A 19,477-nucleotide genomic window follows, 5' to 3' on the forward strand; every position below is an offset into this window, starting at 1 on the left:
TTCTGACGCGCCCCCTGGGCCTTGGGACACCCGGAGCCGGACCCTTTTTGGTGGATGCTGGTGGTTGTAGTCTTCGTGGCGGCGATCCGGTTCCGTGGCTCAGGGCGGTCAAACCAGTGGCGGAACTATTTATGTGGTTTTGATGTTTAAATGTCCGACTACGCCACCCGTGGATTGCGGTCAGAGTGAACCGCCGCTACAGGGCAGACCGCTAAGGCTGGTGTTGTGGGTGCAGCAGAGCGTAGCATAACTCCCCACGGGAGGAGTATAGCCTCAGGGCAGTGTATGCGGAGGATGGGGGTGATGGTGCAGGGCAGCAGCAGTAACGACACGGAGTCAGTGATGCAGTTCAGGGCCTTTACTCACAGTTCTTATTATCCAGACCACGTCTGCAGGTAACGGCTGCCCACGTCGTACTGTGCTCACCAGGTGAGGGGCTCAGACAACTCCCAGATAACTTTGGAGCGCTTCACAGGACCCCCTTTGTGTGTCCTTTGTCTGGCCTTTCTTACCAACACTTCTGTCCGGCTGCCTCGGGCCTCCTCTTGGTAAACTTGGCGCCAGTTTCCCTGACCCTATGTGGTGCCTTCCTAGCGGGTGGAGCAAGGGGCTGCGCCACATAAAATGTCAGAGCCTCCGGTTTCTAGCTGAGGGTCGTTTCCTGCCTCCACTAGTTCGGGGACCGGTCTCCCCCTTTGGCCTGACCCCTCCACGCAGGTGGATTCGGGCGTGCGGTGGCGACTCGCCCGTCCGCACCCCTGGGATCCCTTCATTCCTCGTTCCTGGAGCCTTCTCCGCTCCTCTTCCTTCCTTCTCCCTCTTGCAGGCCTGGGCCTCTGTTACTAGGCCCGCCTCCGGAGCAGAGCTCATGCAGAGCCCCTGCTCCCTGCCACTTCTGCTCAGACTTCTCTGCACTGAACTAAGATGGTGCCCACCTTTTATACTCCCTTCTCAATGCACCCAGGAACTGCTTCCTCCCTGCTCCTGCACTGCAGGGTTCCCCTTCCTCAGTGTTCCCTCCCCCCACTCCAGCCAGGGACAGGGACTGTCGTGCCCATCTCAGGGGCATATTGGTCGCCCTGCCCCACGGCAATGTGGTGTAATGCATGCAGGTGTCGGGTCCTGATCCACACTCCATCCTTATCTGAGAGTGAGATATCACACCTCTGGGTGAGGTGCAATACGTCTGTAGCAACCGAGCCCTCGGTGCTACAGTTCCATTTATCTTCAGCCTAGGTGACGTATTGTGATACAGGGCCGTGATTTTGGCTATAAAAGGGTCCCCTAGACCCCTACCCCAAGCTTTTTAAGAGAATCATATATGGCGTGCCAGGAGACTCTATGGAATGCTTTCTCAGCATCCAACGAGAGTATCTACTTACAAATTTTTAACTGCATCTAGCCCAGGAAATACTTTGTGCCTAGTAGCAGTGTCTGCTAGTCAGCGGATTATCCCGGCTGTTAAGCAAGCTACACCACCTGTAGTTTGGACACTTAATTTTTTCAAAGGAAATGCTTCGGGACCACGGGATACTTAGTGAAGAGCATCAGGAGGCACCCCAAGGCATAGGGGCTGGGACTGGCACTAGGATGCCTTGCGGTGGACAGCCGAGCTCGATCCTTATAAAAGCTTTTTAACTGCAGCAGCTTTAGTGGACGCTACTGGAGCTGGAATTACGCGGCTGCTGGCATGAGACTTGCCCTCCAATAGATCCTTGTAAATGGATTTAAAGTTTATTCATTCAAATTAGAGGGACAATTTAAATTAAAAAGCTTAGAGCTGCCTCCACCACAGGGGGGCTCTCTCGACCCACCAGCGGACAGGCACCAGTATTGGGAGAGGGGGGCTGGCCGTCAGGGTTCACCGCGGCTCTGGCACAAACCCGGCGACACGGAGGTGGCACGGGCAGGAGCGGACTGGCCGTCTCGGCTTCTCACTTTTTGGATTTTAGAAGGGCATGACATGCCTATATCTGTGTCTCCCCCTCCTTTTACTCCTCCACCTCTTTTCTTTTCGCATGACTATATGTACTTGTCACTTTTCCATGTGTTAGTTGTGTCTTCTGAGCAGTTTGTCAGCTTTTGGACACCTTTGAAGGTGTTTTCTATGTGTTTCTATGTGTTTTTGTTTGCCTGCCATTGGTTTTAACGGTGTTCGAAGGTGTTCGACGAACAGTTCGACGAACAGTTCGGCGAACACACGGGTGTTCGACGAACCGAACCGAACTCGAACACTACGGGGGTGGCTCAACACTACTTCTGAACACGACGCCGACAGACACAGCGAACCTTCTTGCCATAGCTCTCATTGATGTGCCATCCTGGATGAGCTGCACTACCTGAGCAACTTCTGTGGGTTGTAGAGTTCGTCTCATGCTACCACGAGTGTGAAAGCACAACCAACATTCAAAAGTGACCAAAACATCAGCCAGAAAGCATTGGTACTAAGATGTAGTCTGTGGTCCCCACCTGAAGAACCACTCTTTTATTGAGGGTGGCTTGATAATTGCCAATAATTTCCATCTATTGTCTATTCCATTTGCACAACAGCATGTGAAATTGATTGTCAATCAGTGTCGCTTCCTAAGTGGACAGTTTGATTTCACAGAAGTTTGATTTACTTGGAGTTATATTCTGTTGTTTAAGTGCTCCCTTTATTTTTTTGAGCAGTGTATATGACTATACTTTAACTGAGCAAATATAACTATACCAAGATTAATCTTACCAATAATACCATATACAAGGGCAAAATAATGTTGTCACACACCATATAATACTACCACATAGTGTCTAAATATCACTACCATCCTGTTACTTAACAAAACCCGCTATACCAAGACCAATATAACAATAATACTACATGCAAGAGACAAGTAACACCACACAATGACCATATATTGCTGCTAAATACCACCATACTAATTAATAAAATCACTGCACTGTCACTAATGTTACACCAATGCACTTGGAGTTATATTCTGTTGTTTAAGTGTTCCCTTTATTTTTTTGAGCAGTGTAATTCCAAAAATTGGAGGCAGCACATCACTCAGACTGAAAAAAGTGCTGTTTAATGACCCATCATAGCGACGTTTTGGTTCTTTAGTGAGAACCTTTCTCCTACAGCAGGGTTCCCCAACTCCAGTCCTCAAGGCCCACGAACAGGTCATGTTTTCAGGATTTCCTTAGTATTGCACAGATGATGGAATTATTGCCTGTGCATGTGATGTAATTATCACCTGTGCAATACTAAGGAAAGCCTGAAAACATGACCTGTTGGTGGGCCTTGAGGACTGGAGTTGGGGAACCATGTCCTACAGAACCTTAACGTCGCTATGATTAGCCATTAGACAGTACTTTTTTACACTCTGAATGGCATGCTGCCTCCAATTTTTTTATTTAGATAGCTAGATATGAGGATATGAGGTAGATAGATAAATAAATAGTTATGGGGTAAATAAATATCTATTTATCTATATTTTTGCGCATCTTTAGCACCTAAACATCTGAAATTTCTATTCTGCATTCTATTCTGGTATGTGTCACATGGAAGCCACATGGACAGCAAACGGATGATGTGAACGTACACACGAATGCCCGGGCTGAATGAAGCGGAGGTTGAGCATGTGTACTAATGCTCCATTCATTTTAATAGGACATCAGCCAAGCACTGTGCTCAGCAATCTCTGGCGCTTCCATTAAGAATGAATGGAATGGTGATGCACATGATTGACCTCCTCTCCATTCAGAATCCTGATTCTTGGGATTGGTGGGGGCCATGGCAGTCAGACCCCAGAGGTCCGAAAATTATCCCATGGATAAATGATATTTTTTAAACTTGAGAACACTCCTTCAACACTGTTGTCTGGGCTAAAAGTAATATTACATGGCGGCTTGGATTTACTAAAAATAATTAAATCATTGATGCCTGCTGTCACTCATCAGGATCCTGCACAGGCCGCTTTGTGGTGTGCGCTGGCACCAGAAGTGATAATGTTAATGTGATCTCTAGACGCACAACCATTACATTTTGAAATAAGCTGCAGCGGTCAGGTGACTTGAGCAGAGTACCATCAGAAAAACATACAATGATACGTCATACAAGTCACCTGACTAATGCAGCTTATGGGCTCGCTCACATTAACGTATAACACGGCCAAGTGCTCAGCACTCGACTTATGGTGATACTATGGGGCAGTCCAGATCTGTGATTCAGCATGACAAAACAATCACAGCGTGCTGCGAGTCTCTCCGCAAAACGGACAATAAGGACCTATACAAGTCTATGAGTACGTGTAAAACACTGTACTGCACTCGGTTGTCATCTGAGTGCAGTCCAATGTACTCTCACAGAGACAATGGAGAAGATGAAGAAATTAAGTTCTCCATCTTCTCCGCACCTGTGATAAGATTCTCTCATGCTAGAGCACACGTCAAACTCTGGCCTGTGGGTCACCAGTGACCAGTGCTATAGTGTTGTCTATGTGAACACTTCTCCTGGGTTTGCAGCACAGCTACTGTATTGTTTCCTGACAGGCGCTGCTGTCCAACCTCAGTGGTCAAATGTCACTTTCAGACTGTGTAGTAAGATCCGGACGCTGAACAGCAGCTGTTAGGACACAGTATAGATTATAAGCCTAAAGTCTGTAAAAGTAAGCATGTCAGATCCCAGTCCCAGAAGAACATGAGAAAATGCAGAGTGCAGGTCCAGTCAGTAGTACACGCCTGATTGATTCTGCCACCACAATCGCTGATGGAACTATAAATAACACTAGGAAGCACAGCCGGCAAGACTGACACTGCAGGAGAACAGAAGCAAAGATGCACTTATCTCTGCCTCTTCTCTTGCTGAGCGAAGCACTGCCTAGTGTTATATGAATTGTAAGCTCCATGCAGGGGTGTACATAGAAATTGACACGCCCCCTGGGCCGTGTGTTGGGGGAAATAACCGGAGCCGTGTCTCTGTGTAATATCAGGGGTTGTAGTCTCTGTGGCGGCGACCCGGTCCCATGGCTCAGGGTGGTCAAACCAGTGGCGGATCTGTTTACTTGGTTTTTAATGTTTAAATGTCCGACTACGCCACCCGTGGATTGCGGTCACTGAGAAGCGCCTCTGCGGGGCGGACCGCTGAGGCTGATGTTGTGTGCGCAGCAGAGGGTAGTATAACTCTCCACGGGAGGAGTATAGCCTCAGGGCAGTGAGTGCAGATGGTGGGGGTGATGGTGCGCGGGAGCAACAGTAATGACTCAGAGTCCAGTGATGCAGTTCAGGGTCTTTACTCACAGTTTTACACTCCAAGCCACTTCTGCAGGTAATGGCTGCCCACGTCGTACTGTGCTCGCCAGGTGAGGGGCTCGGCCAACTCCCAGGTACCTTTGGAATGCTTTTCAGGACCCCCTTCGTGTGTCCTTTCTCTGGCCCGTCGTACCCCACAATTGACCATGTTTCTGTTCAGCTGCTTCGGGCCTTGGCGGGCAAACGTTTGTTCCGTTTCCCTGGGTCCTATATGGTGCCTTCCTAACGGGTGTAGTGAGGGGCCGTAACACAACAATGCCACGGCCTCCGGTTAATAGCTGAGAGTAGTTGCTCTCCTCCACTAGATGAGGGATCCGGTTCCCTTTCTCGGCCTGACTCCACTACTCTGGTAGCGGCGGGCGTATGGTGGCGACTGGCCGGTCGGCACCCCTGGGGTCCCTTCACTCCACTCCTGGAGCCTCCTCCATTCCTCTCCTTTCCTTTTGCGCTCCTCCAGGCCCAGGCCTTGTGACTTGGCCTGCCCACGGAGCAGAGCTCGTACAGAGCCCCTGCTCCCAGTCTCCTTCTCTCTCTGCTCTCTTTCTCCTTCGCCTTGACTCTAAGATGGTGTCCACCTTATATACTCCTACTTTTTAGTGCACCCAGAATCTGCTCTCCCCACGCACACACTACCGGGTTCCCCCCTTTCTAGGTGTTCACTCCCCCTACTCCAGCCAGGGACAGGGGCAGTTGTGCTCACTCTTGGGAGCATTGTCGCCCTGCCCCCCGGAAATGTGGTGTAGTGCATGTGGGTGTTAGGGTCCTGGGCCACACTCCATCCTTACCTGGAAGTGAGATATCACACCTCTGGGTGAGATGCAATACCTCTGTAGCGACCGAACCCTCGGGGCGCTACAAAATCATGGGGCCACAAAGCAGAAGTTCTAATTGGGCCCCCTCCCAAAAAAAAAATTAAATAATTGTTGGGCTCACAGAAGAGCATGTCTCACAACTTTCCAGCCTTTACATAGTAATTTTCCTCCTCCTGAAGTCTTAGATTCCTCTTTCATTGCCCCATGAAGTATTATTCAAACAAAAGTGCCCCACAAACACAGAATGATACCCCCATGGTGAATTCCTCCACATGCACAATATAATGACCCTACTGTACCCCACCTCAACTCCCAAGGCAAAGTATGGTGACCCGAACACAGTATGATCCCAGAACTGTGAGCCCCACACAGCCCTCCATGCAGTATAATGGCCCCCACTAGCCCTCCAAACAGTATAATGGCCCCCACACAGTATGAAGGACCCCACACAAACCTTCACACTGTATAATTGCTTGCATACAGTATAATAGACCCCCACATATTATAATGGCCCCACATAGCTTTCCATATAGTATAATGCACTCCCCATAATCCTCCATATCGTATAATCACTCCTCATAGTTCTCCATAGAACATAATGCACTCCCCATGGTTCTCCACTCAATATAATGCACCCACCATGATCCTCCATACAGTATAATGCACCCCCCGTGGTCCTCCACACAGCATAATGCACCCCATGATCCTCCATGCAGCATAATACACCCCCATGGTCCTCCATGCAGAATAATACACCCCCATAGTCCTCCATACAGTATAATGTGCCCACTATGATCCTCCATACAGCATAATACACCCCCATGGTCTGCCATACAGCATAATGTCCATGAAGTATTATGCAAACAAAAGAGCCCCCCAAACACAGTATAATGCACCCACCATGGTCCTCCACACAGTATAATATGCCCACTATGATCCTCCATACAGTATAATGCACCCCCATGGTCCTCCATACAGTATAATGCACCCACATGGTCCTCCATACAGTATAATGCACCCCCATGGTTCTCCCTACAGTATAATGCACCCCCATGGTCCTCCATGTAGTATAATGCACCCCACATGGTCTTCCATGCAGTATAATGCATCCCCCATGGTCCTCCACACAATATAATGTGCCCACCTTGATCCTCAATACAGTATAATGCACCCTCATGGTCTTCCACACAGTATAATGTGCCCACCACGGTCCTTCATACAGTATAATATGCCCACCATGGTCCTCCTTGCAGCATAATGCATCCCATGGTCCTCCATGCAGCATAATACACCCTCATGGTCCTCCATATGACTAGCCCAGGGGGATGGGGACGACTCTGTACCCGGGCCTTTGCCTGGCCTTGGGGATGTCGCGGTGGTCGGCTCCCGGGCCTGTACTCTGGGGTCAGCTTTTAAAAGGGGATTGTTTGTTAATTTTATCAAAGTTCGTGACGCCACCTGTGGTTTCTGGTGAGAATCACGAGCGCTGCGGCAGTCCACTCCGGTGATATGGCAGCTCGATGGTATAGCTCCCCACAGGTGGAGCTAGGCCTCAGGGCAGCGTGCGGAGAGGGGGATGCAGGACAGGCGACACCCAGCCGGGTCAGAGCATGAACGGAGACGGACTCGGTAGTCACTTCAGTACCTTTTACTGGTGGTAATTCAGGCACATCCCGGAGCACTGTAGGGTGAAGGGTGCATATCAGGATCCTCCCCAATGAGCGGGTGTAGGGCCTCCTGTTTCTTGCCTCTGCGTAGTAAGTTTCTGACCTGCCTGAAGCTAGGCCTAACTTTATCTCTGTCCTGCACCGGCTGACGTTGTGGTAGGGCCTTCTCTTGGAGTGCACGCTCCCAGTTTACGGGGACTATGTGTCTCCTGGCTCTGTTACGTATCAGCTCTCTGGTGAACCTGGGACCTGTAGTTCTCCAGGGATTCCGGTTATGCCTTACTGGGTCATAGAGATCCCGATAAGCTCGGACCCGGTGTCCGGTATATGTTTCGGGGTGAGCTGGGTAAGCTCCTCTGCCCCCACTGCTACTCACTTTCCACTCGCCTTCGGCCACGCTTGGGCCCTCACTGGGCTACTCACACTAACGGCAGCTGGCCGCACTTCACCGATCTTATGGCGTCGGCACACCTAAAGCTCACTATTCAGAGCTACTACTGAGTCTGAACTATGCTCCACTGCAGGCTGACCTCGCTCAGGCTTCTCACTCTGCAGGAACTCTCTCCACAGACTAACTGCCTAGCTCCACCTTCCCTATTTATATCCCTAACGGGCTCCCTCTGCTGGTCTGAGGTGGAAGGTGGAGATGTGTGAATGTTTATGGGGGCCTCTTGTGGAGGATTTCATCAATGCACCCTTCTAGGATCTGTGGTACCAAGTGCAGTTGGGCGCCACACATACAGCAAATGCAGCCCCCATGGTCCTCCATGCAGAATAATATACCCGCATAGTCCTCCATACAGCATAATACACCCCATGTTCCTCCATACCGCATAATGTACCCCATGGTCCTGCATACAGCATAATGCACCCCCATGGTCCTCCATACAGTATAATGCACCCCCATGGTCCTCCATACACTATAATGCACCCCCCATGGTGCTCCATACAATATAATGCACCCCCATGGTCCTCCATACAGTATATTGCTCCCCCCATGGTCCTGCATACAGTATAATGCATCCCCCATGGTTCTCCATACAATATAATGCTGCCCCCACGGTCCTCCATACAGCATAATGCACCTCCATGGTCCTCCACACAGTATAATGCACCCCCATGGTCCTCCATACAGTATAATGCACCCACATGGTACTCCACACAGTATATTTCACCCCCATGTTCCTCCACACAGTATAATGCACCCCAATGGTCTTTCACACAATATAATGCACCTCCATGGTCCTCCATACAATGTAATGTACCCCTCATGGTACTCTATGCAGTATAATGCACCCCATGGTCCCCCATTCAGCATAATGCACCCCCATGTTCCTCCATACAGTATAATGCACTCCCTCCATGGTCCGCTACACAGTATAATGCACTCCCCCCATGTTCCTCCACACAGTATAATGCACTCCCCATTGTCATCCACACAGTATAATGCACTCCTCATACTGTATTATGGCCACCGGTCACTGATTTAAAAAAAAATAAATATGATACTCACCTCTCCTGGTTCCAGCCAATCCTCCAGTCTCATCAGCGTGCACTGTGAAGCGCCGGACATCTCAGAGCAGCGGACGGCCTGTAATGACATCATACGTCGAGGAAGAATGATGGGAGTGGAAACGTCTTCTGACGTTCCCTCCTCCATCATCATTGCTCACACTGGTCCCCTACTCCATTCCCATAATTCTGTGGGGGCAAGCGGCCGGGTAGTGCGGGTGCTAACGGACAGAGGCAGGGCCCGGTGCGGTGAGGGCCCCCTGCAATGAAGGCCTGCTATGGGCCCTCTGTCTCACGGGTCCCATAGCAGCGGTGTGGCCTGCCGCCATTGGCAGAACACCACTGTGTGTATATATATATATATATATATATATATATATATACATGTATACACACACAACATTTTTCGAATTTTGGTTCTAGACATTACCACAATGAATTTTAAACAAAACAATTCAGATGCAGTTGAAGTTCATGAATGGCCAAGTCAGTCACCTGATCTCAACCCAATTGAGCATGCATTTCACTTGCTAATGACTAAACTTCAGACAGAAAGGCCCACAAACAAACAGCAACTGAAAACCACCGCAGTGAAGGCCTGGCAGAGCATCAAAAAGGAGGAAATACAGCGTCTGGTGTTGTCCATGTGTTCAAGACTTCAGGCAGTCATTGCCAACAAAGGGTTTTCAACCAAGTACTAGAAATGAACATTTTATTTACAATTATTTAATCTGTCCAATTACTTTTGGTCACTTTAAAAACAGGGTGACACATATTAAGGAGCTGAAACTCATAAACCCTTCATCCAATTTTAATTTGGATACCCTCAAATGAAAGCTGAAAGTCTGAACTTCAACTGTATCTGAATTGTTTTGTTTAAAATTCATTGTGGTAATATCTAGAACCAAAATTAGAAAAATGTTGTCTCTGTCCAAATATATATGGACCTAACTGTATGCACACACAAGCATGCATACACATATCTGGACACATACATACTGTATACACCGCGTGCAGAATTATTAGGCAAATGCGTATTTTGATTACTTCGATACTTTTTATACATGTTGTCCTACTCCAAGCTGCATAGGCTTGGGAGCCAACTACCAATTAAGTAAATCTGGTGATGTGCATCTCTGTAATGAGGAGGGGTGTTGTCTAATGACATCAACACCCTATATAACTTGCGCTTAATTATTAGGCAACTTCCTTTCGTTTGGCAAAATGGGTCAGAAGAGAGATTTGACTGGCTCTGAAAAGTCCAAAATTGTGAGATGTCTTGCAGAGGGATGCAGCAGTCTTGAAATTTCCAAAATTTTGAAGCGTGCTCACCGAACAATCAAGCGTTTCATGGCAAATAGCCAACAGGGTCGCAAGAAGCGTGTTGGCCAAAAAAGAAGCAAAATAACAGCCCATGAATTGAGGAAAATCAAGCGTGAAGCTGCCAAGATGCCATTCGCCACCAGTTTTGCCATATATCAGAGCTGCAATGTTACTGGAGTATCAAAAAGCACAAGGTGTGCAATACTTAGGGATATGGCCAAGGTAAGGAAGGCTGAAAAGCGACCACCTTTGAACAAGAAACATAAGATAAAACGTCAAGAATGGGCCAAGAAATATTTTAAGACTGATTTTTCAAAGGTTTTATGGACTGATGAATTGAGAGTGACTCTTGATGGGCCAGATGGATGGGCCAGAGGCTGAATCAATAAAGAGCAGAGAGCTCCACTCCGATTCAGACGCCAGCAAGGTGGAGGTGGGGTACTGGTATGGGCTGGTATCATCAAAGATGAACTTGTGGGACCTTTTCGGGTTGAGGATGGAGTGAAGCTCAACTCCCAGACCTACTGCCAGTTTCTGGAAGACAACTTCTTCAAGCAGTGGTACAGGAAGAAGTCGGTATCATTCAAGAAAAACATGATTTTCATGCAGGACAATGCTCCATCACATGCATCCAACTACTCCACAGCGTGGCTGGCCAGTAAAGGTCTAAAAGAAGAAAAAATAATGACATGGCCCCCTTGTTCACCTGATCTGAACCCCATAGAGAACCTGTGGTCCATCATAAAATGTGAGATCTACAGGGAGGAAAAACAGTACACCTCTCGGAACAGTGTCTGGGAGGCTGTGGTGGCTGCTGCATGCAATGTTGATCGAAAACAGATCAAGCAACTGATAGAATCTATGGATGGAAGGCTGTTGAGTGTCATCATAAAGAAAGGTGGCTATACTGATTACTAATTTTTTTGTTTTTTGTTTTTGCATGTCAGAAATGTTTATTTCTAAATTTTGTGCACTGATATTGGTTTAAATGGTTAAAATAAACAAGTGAGATGGGATTATATTTGGTTTTTATTAAGTGGCCTAATAATTCTGCACAGTAATAGTTACCTGCAAAAACAGATATCCTCCTAAGATAGCCAAGTCTAAAAAAAAACCACTCCAACTTCTAAAAATATTAAGCTTGGATATTTATGAGTCTTTTGGGTTGATTGAGAACATAGTTGTTGATCAATAATAAAAATAATCCTCCAAAATACAACTTGCCTAATAATTCTGCACACAGTGTATACACACACACACATATATGCACACACACATAGACACACACACACACATATATATGTATATATATATATATATATATATATATATATATATATATATACACACACAGGTGCATCTCACTAAATTAGAATATCATCAAAAAGTTAATTTATTTCAGTTCTTCATTACAAAAAGTGAAACTCATATATTATATAGAGTCATTACAAACAGCGTGATCTATTTAAAGTGTTTATTTCTGTGAATGTTGATGATTATGGCTTAAAGCTCATGAAAACACAAATGTCATTATCTCAGTAAATTAAAATATTTAACAAAAAAACACCTGCAAAGGCTTCCTAAGAATTTAAAAGGGTCCCTTAGACTGTTTCAGTAGGCTCCACAATCATGGGGAAGACTGCTGACTAGACAGATGTCAAGAAGGCAGTCATTGACACACTTCATAAGGTCCCAGAGTTCCAATTTTCATTTGGAAATCAAGGTCCCAGAGTCTGGAGGAAGAGTGGAGAGGCACGCAATCCAAGCTGCTTGAGGTCTAGTGTGAAGTTTCCAAAATCAGTGATGGTTTTGCGAGCCATGTCATCTGCTGGTGTAGGTCGACTGTGTTTTATCAAGACCAAAGTCAGCGCAGCTGTCTACCAGGAAATTTTAGAACACTTCTTGCTTCCCTCTGCCGACAAGAAAATTTCATTCTCCAGCAGGACTTGGCACCTGTCCACACAGCCAAAAGTACCTATACCTGGTTTAAAAACAACAGTATCAATGTTTGCATCAATTGATGCAAAAGGATCCCTGACCAAGTATTAAGTGCATTTACTGAACATACATTTCAGTGCAGCATCAGGAGCGGTGGGCTTCATTTTCTCTCTCTCGTTTGGCTGTAAGTAATGTGCCCATTTTCTCTATGCCTTATTGTGGTTTCGGTGACCTGCCGTTCTGAACTTATACTATTGTGGCTACTCCTAACGGAACTTTGGTAATAAGGGATTACATATGGAATGGGGGGATTGCTAGCATTGGGCAATTCTGTATTGGTTGGGTGACAGGCATATACTGTCAATACAGTCCTTATACGAAGTACTAGCACTCTATGTCTCTATGGTTGGATGACAGGCATACATTGTTGAGATAGATACTACTATATGGAGCACTAGCATTTTATGTCTCTATTTGCTGTCTTAAAACCACCCTATTTATTTTGAGCTGTGGAACAATACAATATTGGATATGCTCCGAACTCAATTAGCCCATAAATTCAGCCTTCGGTTTGGGACCCACCCATATGTTCCTGTATAGCTGAAAAAAAATTTCCTGCTTAATTTTAATATGTGTGTCATTAATTTTTAAAAAAATTTAACAATAAAATATTCTTTTAATCTTCAACTGGGTCCTGTCTCCAGTTTATCCCTTGTTGTTGCCTTAAAGGGTTAATGTGTGTTGTTATACAATTCAGTAGGCCAACATTTCGGATTTTTAAAACATTTTTCAAGCTGTTGTTATAAAGTATTCCAATTTACTGAGATAATGACTTTTTGTGTTTTCATTGTCTGTAAGCCATAATCATCAACATTAACTGAAATAAACACTTGAAATAGATCACTCTGTTTGCAATGACCCTGTGACATGCAGAAGTAGTGCTGCTGCACAGTGTGACATGCTGAAATAGTGCTGTTGCTTTAAGAGCATTCAGCAACTATTAGTAGTAACAAAAGCACAAGAGACAGGAAGTGTTGTGCTCCAGAAGCATCCAGCAACTAGAGGGATTAACACAGGCACAGTAGAAGGGGAGTGTTTTAGCAGAGTCCCAGGGGGATTGTGGGGAAGTTGTTTACTGTCTGGCTGGAGCCTAAGAGAAAGATGGTGTGTGTGTTCTGTATCTCACAGAAGTGCCCCTGCAACTGAAAAGGATTCAAATCAGGAGTGAAGCTAAGCACAGGTCAGGTAGAGTTCCTGAACTAGCAGTGCAGAGTATTGTCAGGCAGAAAGAAAAGGACTCTAAGAAATGGTGTGACAGGTATCATCTCCCTCAGCAAACCACCCCATCCTCCATCTCACTGTGTTGTAAAGAATGCTGTGTTCATTAATGTTCCTTAGCATTAGAACTGTGTTGTCCTGTACTACTGGGAAGACTGTGAACTGCTGTGCTGCTAAGGAAACTGTACTGTTTGTCACTGGAGCCTGTTGCTCATAAGACTTAACTTGCACTGGCTGTGCTTCTTCTTATTAAATGCTACTGTTCTACCGTTTATGAGGACTCTTGTCAAGTGTGTCTGGTCAGCAAGTGAAACAACCTACGTGTCTGTGCTTGAGGGTTAATACCCCTGTGTGCCTGAGATAAGCTGCAGCACATGGTCTATGGTCGCCCTGAGTAACGGTTCCCCCAAGTTTCCAAAGAATTCATGTAACCTGTCTCGCCCCTATCTGAACCTAGTGGCGTGCGTGTCACATTGGTGGCCCATACGGGGAGTCCTGAGCGGTAATTAGCGTGTAGAAGGAGAAGAGGAAAAGTGTCTGGAAAAACACAGCAGCACAGCACCTCAATTCAACCCTGCTACACCAGTTAAAGGGGACCAGCTCTAAAGAAAACTCACTAGCAGCAATGGATGTGGAAATACAAATGAACAGAATTAGTGAGCTGTTTCTTCAGTTAACCTGTGAAGAATTGAGAACAGTAGTAGAACATATAAAGATGTCAGAAGAACAGATTTCTAAAGCACACAACCGCAGGCAACTTTTAGCTGCAATTAATGCAAAAATAGATGAGCTGGGAGAGAAAGAAGCTGAAGACGTCATGGGGACATTCCTCCAGGAACTAACACAGTTTCTAACCAGGTTGAAGTTGGAGGATGGAGGGGCGGCACCAATTACCAAAAGCAGGAATCTCCGTTCACAGACTGAACTACAGGAATTGAAAGAACAATTCAAAACCCTAACAACAGCCATTCAGGAATTGACTAAAACCTCTTAACGGGTGATAGACTCAGATGGGACTTTTAACCTGCTCGGGTTAGATAAATCAGGGGGACAGTCCTCTCTAACACCACAAATCACCATAAGGAAAGAATTCAAGATCCTAGGACAGATTGGAGAGTGTGAACAGAAAGAGAGACTGTCTTATAGGAACTTGTTGCACCAGATCGATGCAGGCTTACAGAAAGGCTACCAGCCAGATGAGACCGTTGAGGGGGTGGTGAAAGCGATCAGCCCATGACTGAACCTCCGTAGTATACTAGAAATGAAGAGTCAATTGATCTTGCAACAGCTGAAGATGATTTTAAAAGGGCACTATAAAGAAGAGAGGAGTTCAGAATTGTTCCACCGACCTCTTAACCTCTCACAGAAAAATAATGAATCACCCCAAAGTTGTTCAGAGCAATTGAACTGTAGGATAGACTGTTGTATGCATCCAGAGATGTAGAAGTGGAAGAGAAGTTTGATGCTGGACTAGTCCAGAAGAAGTTCTTGAGATCATTGGGAACGGGGTTAATCAGCAAAGACATCAAGTTGCAGCTGAAACAGTACCTAGAAGATCCTGGTATTCTGGACGAAGTCCTAATTGAAAAAATGAATGAGGCAGCTAGTCTGGAGTCAGAGAGCGAACAGAAGTTAAAGAAAGGCTCTGCTCCTAAAATCACCAAAATGAGTCAGCTGAAGTTGGAGACCCCAGTGGCCCGTCCGAAGAACATCATACAGACCCTCCAGTGCCACCTCCGAGAGGAAACCTTAAATCACCAACAAAAGAGAGGGCCGCCAGCGCTGACTGGGAGGAAGTAATAGGAGAACTGCGAGCCGAGTTGATTGAGGTGAAAAAGTTGATTCGTTCCAGAACAGAACAGGTATCCCTCAGACCTAGGATTGGGTTGCAAAACAGAAGATACCCAACTTGTGAAGCGTGCCGTTCATCAAATCAGAGTACAGTGTGTGTCCAATATCTAAGATGTGGTGAGGAAGGACATTATGCCAAGGAATGCCAATGGTCACGGTCATTTGGGTTAAAATACAGGAGGTTACCAGTGTGGGGTGACCGGTAACCGCGACACGGAGGAGGCTCCAGAAGCAAATTCAAATCTCACTAAACCCCAGAACGGCGCATGAGGTAAAACGGCTGCGTCAGTACTATCCCCAAGTGTGTTCCCGTCTACAACAGATGCAAGACAGACAGGGGCATCAGTTACTTAATGCCCAGTGCGGAGGTCAAACGATGTACTCCTGGGAGGAGGATTCCTCTGTCAGTAAAGATAGCCTCATCAGTCTAATCGGTGAAATGTGCTTTATACAGTGCCAACTAGATGGACTCCTAGTAAAAGCACTGTGGGACACAGGAGCTCAAGTGAGCCTTTTAAATGAAAAATGAAGAAGGTGCTACCTACCACGCACTTGCCTTCGGTCACTAAAAGAACTCTTGGGACCAGTAGAAATCCACGGCAAAGACGTCAACCAGACCGAAATCCCTTTCATAGGCTGGATGGAAGTGTCTTTCCAACTCAGGGCCATGAAGAACAGCAATACCATCGAGCTTTTGGTACCTTTTCTCGTGACCAGTGATCAGAATGTGGCAAAGTATACTATCCTGGGTTATAATGTAATCAGTGAGGTCGTCACAAAACACAAGGCAGGAGCGCTGGTGGTGGATGCAATCGCCACATCGCTCGCCATACCCAATGCCGTGGCGGAAAATGTGATTCATAGAGTAAAGGAAGCTCAGAATACAATGGACCTAAAAGAAGTCAAGGTAGGCTAGCACCCAACCATCATCCCTGCAAACCAAATGGTGGGGTTGAGGTGTGGAGTCCGGGTAGAACAGGGAAGAAAAGTCCAGAAAAGACTTGAAGTGTTCCCTGTCAAAAGTGGTACATGCCTATAACTGTACAAAGAGCGATGCAACGGGTTACTCACCCTTTTTCCTATTGTATGGACGATCACCAAGACTGCCAATCGACATCTTGTTCGATACTCCGGTGTCAGAGACTTACAGAACGTATCCGAAGTACGTTTGGAAATGGAAGGAATGGATGGCAGAGGCATACAACATAGTGTCCAAAGTGGTTACGCAAGGACAGAGCAAGAGTAAGGAGTACTATGATCGAAAATGTTATGGAGCAGAATTGGCACCTGGAAGCCGAGTGCTGGTCAAGAACGTATGTGAGAAAGGCGGTCCAAGAAAACTTTGTTCGTACATGGAAGACAAGGTGTATGTGGTCGTAAGGAGGAAAGCTGATTACAGCCCAGTGTATGAAATCCGATTGGAAACGGGAGACAAGAAAACCAGAATAGTCCATCGGAATTTACTACTACACTGTGGTTATCTCCCACCACAACAAGACTTGCCAGAAGTAGACCAACATCGTCCGAGATCGACTAAGGGACCACCACTGACTGAAGCTACTAAGGTGGATTGTGACCTTGAAAGTTCCGAAAAAGACACCGTTGTATTTCTCGGACCAGCAAGGAGGGCAATGTACCATCCTCAGGAGAGTGAACTAAGTGGTGTTGCTCTACAGTTCATACCAAGGAATACAGATGAAGTCCAATTCAGATCTGATGATCGGACACCGGCCACTGAATAGACCGATCAATACTCAGGAGGAGCGGAATTACCAGACCATGCGGAAACATGTGACTCAGGAACTTACAGAGGCAGCTCCAAGAGCATCTGAGGAAGCACAGGAAATGAGTGCGGCAGAAAAAACTTCTGTGACTGAACAACCCGTGGTCTCTAAGGAACAACCCACAAGGAGGATGTTGACTCTAGAAGTGAGGAGGCCCATGATCCTGACATATAAGACACTTGGTGAACCGAGTCAAGTGCCAAGGACAGTCGACTGGAAACAGGTTTCTCTGCCTGTGGACCAGGTAAGCCCACTTGAGTGGTATTCACCACCGAGAGGCAGTATGGAAGATGTTGCCTGGTGGAAAGACTTGTTTTCATGCTTTGATTTTCCTTAAAAGACTTTGTAAAAACAAAGAACTGTTAAAGCGAGAGAGAGAGCTGGTTGAAGACGTACGAAAATCTCCAGTTGAAGAGATGCTTATTGTTTTAATTGTGTTAATTGTTTATTTCTTACAGGCATTCTACAAGAAAAAGGTTGTAAGATTAGGTTGTTATCAATGTTTATGAACGTTATACCAATTTCACAATGCCAATTTGTATATAAAGTTATCCAACTTTCACCACTGTCGCAGAATTGGTCAGATTGACCAATTAAGACGAATGTCGAGGACAACATTCAAAAAGGAGGGAAGAGTGTGACATGCAGAAGTAGTGCTGTTGAAGAGTGTGACAAGCAGAAGTAGTGCTGTTGTTTTAAAAGAATTCAGCAACTATTAGAAGTAACACAAGCACAGGAGACAGGAAATGTTGTGCTCCAGAAGCATCCAGAAACTAGGCGGTTAACACAGGCACAGGAGAAGGAGAGTGTTTTAGCAGAGCCCAGGGGATTGTGGGGAAGTTGTTTACTGTCTGGCTAGAGCCAAAGAGAAAGGTGGTGCGTGTGTTCTGTATCTCACAGAAGCAACCCTGTAAGTGAAAAGAATTCAAGTCAGGAGTGAATCTAAGCACAGGTCTGGTAGAGTTCCTGAACTAGCAGTGCAGAGTATTGTCAGGCAGAAAGATAAGGACTGGAAGAAATCGTGTCACAGAGATCATCTCCCTCAGCAAACCACCCCCCTTCTCCATCTCACTGTGATGTAAAGAATGCTGTGTTCATTAATGTGCCTTTGCATAAGAACTGTGCTGTCCTGTACTACTGGGAAGACTGTGAACTGCTGTGCTGCTAAGGAAACTGTACTGTTTGTCACTGGAGCCTGTTGCTCATAAGACTTAACTTGCACTGGCTGTGCTTCTTCTTATTAAATGCTACTGTTCTACCGTTTATGAGGACTCTTGTCAAGTGTGTCTGGTCAGCAAGTGAAACAACCTACGTGTCTGTGCTTGAGGGTTAATACCCCTGTGTGCCTGAGATAAGCTGCAGCACATGGTCTATGGTCGCCCTGAGTAACGGTTCCCCCAAGTTTCCAAAGAATTCATGTAACCTGTCTCGCCCCTATCTGAACCTAGCGGCGTGCGTGTAACACCTCTATATATTATATGAGTTTCACTTTTAATATTGAAGAACGGAAATTAACTTTTTAATGAGATTCTAATTTAGTGAGATGCACCTGTATATACACACATTTATACACATATATGCACACACACATATATATATTTATATATACACTTGCATACACATATATGCACACACACATGTATAAACCTATATGCACACACATATGCACGCACACACACATATATACACTGCTCAAAAAATAAAGGGAACACTTAAACAACCGAATATAGCTCCAAGTAAATCAAACTTCTGTGAAATCAAACTGTTCACTTAGGAAGCAACACTGATTGACAATCAATTTCACATGCTGTTGTGCAAATAGAATAGACAATAGATGGAAATTATTGGCAATTATCAAGACACACTCAATAAAGGAGTGGTTCTGCAGCTGGGGAACACAGGCCACATCTCAGTACCAATCCTTTCTGGCTGATGTTTTGGTCACTTTTGAATGTTGGTTGTGCTTTCACACTCGTGGTAGCATGAGACGGACTCTACAACCCACAGAAGTTGCTCAGGT

The sequence above is a fragment of the Phyllobates terribilis genome, unplaced genomic scaffold (genome assembly GCF_046119375.1).
Source record: "Phyllobates terribilis strain yellow unplaced genomic scaffold, ASM4611937v1 Scaffold_3__8_contigs__length_932513732, whole genome shotgun sequence".
NCBI lineage: Eukaryota > Metazoa > Chordata > Amphibia > Anura > Dendrobatidae > Phyllobates > Phyllobates terribilis.